Here is a 3,661-nt window from a genome sequence, read left to right on the forward strand (position 1 = left end):
CCCATTGCAGAGCACATGCTCCGGACGCGCAGGCTCAGCGGCCATGGCTCACGGGCCTAGCCGCTCCGCGGCATGTGGGATCTTCCCGGACCGGGGCACGAACCCGTGTCCGCTGCATCAGCAGGCGGACTCTCAACCACTGCGCCACCAGGGAAGCCCCCATGAGTATTTTTATACATTTACAACTGGTTGGTAAAGGCAAATTGAGGAGCATTATCTTTTCTACTACTTGGATATATATACCAGATAATTTGACACTTTTTTTAAAAAAATATATATCCTGGAGATTAGTTTAGAAAGTTATCTGAAACATAAGTAACATATGAGTTAGCACATTTTTTGTTAATAAATGCAAAGCTAAAAATTCCATTCTCAAATTAACCAACATAAAATAGTATTTCCTCTATTACTGACAAGCCACAACAGTCAGATGAAATTATTTTCAAGAATGCTGCTTTGGAAAAAACGCCAGCAGTGAATCCACGGCGGAGCGGACAATTTGAACGCCACCTAGCCGCGGCACGCTGCCAGGGCGCTGCTGACCCTCCCCTGGACGGCAGCCTCTGCCTCCGGACCTGGAAGGCCGAGAAGGAACCGCGGGTCCGCAAGCCTGAGCTCCAGCCATGGGCCCGCGCCGCCGGATCCGCAAGCCCGAAGCCCCAAGGAGGTCGCCCCCGGCCGGGCCCATCCTTAGGCACTTCCTCCCGTCAACTTGCTCGCCGGAGACATAGGGTTCTGAAGGAGATCCGAACTCTTCAGAAGAGCACACACCTGATGTTAAGGAAGAACTCCTTCTGCCGCCTGGCAGCAGAAGTGTTTCTAGTTAATCTCTTTTAGGATGTCTATCTCCTCTCCTTACATACAGGCCGTGTCACTCGCTTCCCGAAGGATGTGCAGCTGGCCAGGAGGATACGAGGCATTCAGGAAGGGCTCGGCTGAGCTCCTGCCGCCCTTGACTCTGGATACCAGGGATGCTGCCCGTAACCAGGACCAGATCCACGGAGTACAAGGTGCTGCCTGGACTTGCTATCTCTGAGCAGAGTGTGCATGTTGCTTTTGTAATTAGTTTTTTTTAAGTAGAAGACTGCATGGCTTTCCTCTGTAACAGAGGTAATATATGACAGAATCAACACATTGCAAAAGTCCTGAGATTAATTTTCAGATGAAGAGACTCCGAGTTTGACTTCACTTTGCAAATTATTCATAAGACTGATGATTTGGAAGACATCAGATTTTCTAGGTTATGGGAGAAAAGATCTTTCTGTACCATTTAATTTTTTTATTATTTTAGATTTTTCTGTACCATTTAAATTTTTTTACCATAGGTATATTTACTTTTATTTAAAACATAAGGGAAAAAATAAGAGAAGACCACTTCAGCCAGTTGCATGGAAGAGGCTGGCATGTCCAGCATGCAAATCTCTGTCCTTCAGATTGACTTCATCATTAGTGGCAGCAGCAAGTTCCTGTGTGGATTGTGCCTGTCAACAGATTATATAGCTTTTTAAAAACTCAGCTGGGATGAAAATAGGAAATCGTTAAGCTTTGATGGTCTGGCTCCTTCTGGTAAATTCCTATCAAACTCATTCAGAAATTCTAACTTATAGAATTTATTTTATTCTTATTTGCAAATCATAGAAGATGTATCATAATTTATACTGCAGAATTTTTCATTCCAGGACTTTTAAGAGCCTTTTCAATGTTTTTACAGGTAATTTTTATAACTTCCTTGTGGAGACATAATAAAAATAATTATTTAATGAGAAAAAGTTAAAGCAGAGTTACTACTATACAGAGATTATACTGTGTTCTTTGTGTATCAGCATTAAGTTCTTCATCTGGACACTTTGCCAACAGCCACAGTTTAAACAAGAGAATTCAGGAATGTGTTTTTGTCTCCGATGGAATAGAGTATGAGCAGATAAAAATCTTTCCCATTGCTTGTAACTGAAAGCAGTTTAACACATTTCCAGAGAAATGGGAAATGCCGAAGACTTTTAGATATTGTGTGTGGTGAAAATGGTTAGTGAGGGCAGACACTAATAATGATGTGTCAGCCAACTGAATTGAGAGACAAACTAAAGGGAAAAGGACCAAGTTCTGTTGTTTGATAGATTTTAACCCTTTGGAAAAACCTTTTCCTGTTCGACATCAACTTATTTTTATGTAGACATTGGAATAAAGCTTATCTATCTATGAAAAAAAATGCTGCTTTGGAAATTACATGTTTTATTACTTTAATTTCATTATTTTTCATTAAAAACTTTATCTTGAGATAAATATAAATTCACATGCAGTTGTAAGAAACTGTGGACAGATTATGTGTACCTTTCACCAGCTTCTCAAATGCTATCACTTTGTAAAACTATGATGCAATATCACGGCTAGGATACTGACATTGATACAGTCAAGATATAGAACACTCTCATCACCAGAAGGACCCCTTATGTCACCCTTTTATACCTACACCCACTATCCTTTCACTCCCATCCCCTCCTTAGTTCCTGGCAACCCGCAAGCATGTTCCCCATTTCTATAACATTGTCATTTCAAGAATGTTATGTAAATGGAATCATACAATATGTAAATTTTTATGACTGACTTTTCTCATTCATAATAATTTTCTAGAGAATCACCGAGGTTGTTGTTGTGTGTTTCAATATTTTTTTAATTGACTGAGTATTTTTCTGTGGTATGGATGTAGCACAGATTTTTTAACAACTCACGTGCTGAAAAACATCTGGATTGTTCCCAGTTTGGGGCTATTATGAATAAACTACCCCAAACATTTGTATACAGGTTTTAGTATGAACATAAATCTTTATTTCTTTGGGATAAATGCCCAGGAATTAAATTGCTGGATTGTATGGTAGATGCACATTTAGTTAGTTAGTTTTTTTGTTTGTTTTTAAAGAAACTGATATTTTAAAGAAACTGATACTTTGAACTGTGTGAAACTATGAGTCTCTTCCTGTCCAATTTGCCCTTCCTCTTCTCCTTTCACACGTCAGACCTGCATCATGGTGTGAAGGATATCTTGCCATTCTCTATCTCCTCCACTTTATTCTTCTAAAAGTTTACCCATAAGTCTCTTGCACAACTAATTTTGTTTTGATGTCTACTTCTCAAAGGACACAGTGTAACTCAAATTACCTTTAGAATAATTATTTTAATGTAAAAACTAGATCAGTGGAGTAGAACATATTAAACAGTAAAAATGGAAGTATTGAGGATTTGGAACAACATTATGAATGTTGTAAAGTGTCTTAACTTTGATGCAAATTGCTTTAGAGAGTCCAGAAAACACTGGCATAGTATACCTTGCTAAATTTTCCTTAGTAATATTAACATCTATAATAGGAAATTCAGATATTAGTGTGGTTTGAAATATGCCTCAAATCATTTGAACTTCTCTCATCAATAGGTAGGGTCTAATACCTCTACCACTGAATATTGTGTGGCTTCAATGACTTATTTTTTTTAATAAAGAGAACAAGGCAGAAATTCCTAGGTTATAAAAAGCAATAGAAATTTTGCCTGGTTCTTTCTCTCTTGGGATATGTGCCCTGAGCCTGCATGTCAGAAATTCTACTATCCTGCAGCCACTATGCTGGAAAGACCATGTGGAGACATCACATAGAGAGATAAAGAGAAATTCCAG

The 3,661-nt window shown here is 39.0% G+C and overlaps 1 pseudogene; it reads left to right on the forward strand.

Annotated features, from left to right (window-relative positions):
- Positions 1-623: 623 nt before the first annotated feature.
- On the forward strand, positions 624-939 carry LOC101277989 (histone H3-like centromeric protein A; annotated as a pseudogene).
- The last annotated feature ends 2,722 nt before the right edge of the window (positions 940-3,661 follow it).

The sequence above is a fragment of the Orcinus orca genome, chromosome 19 (assembly GCF_937001465.1).
Source record: "Orcinus orca chromosome 19, mOrcOrc1.1, whole genome shotgun sequence".
NCBI classification, from domain to species: Eukaryota; Metazoa; Chordata; class Mammalia; order Artiodactyla; family Delphinidae; genus Orcinus; species Orcinus orca.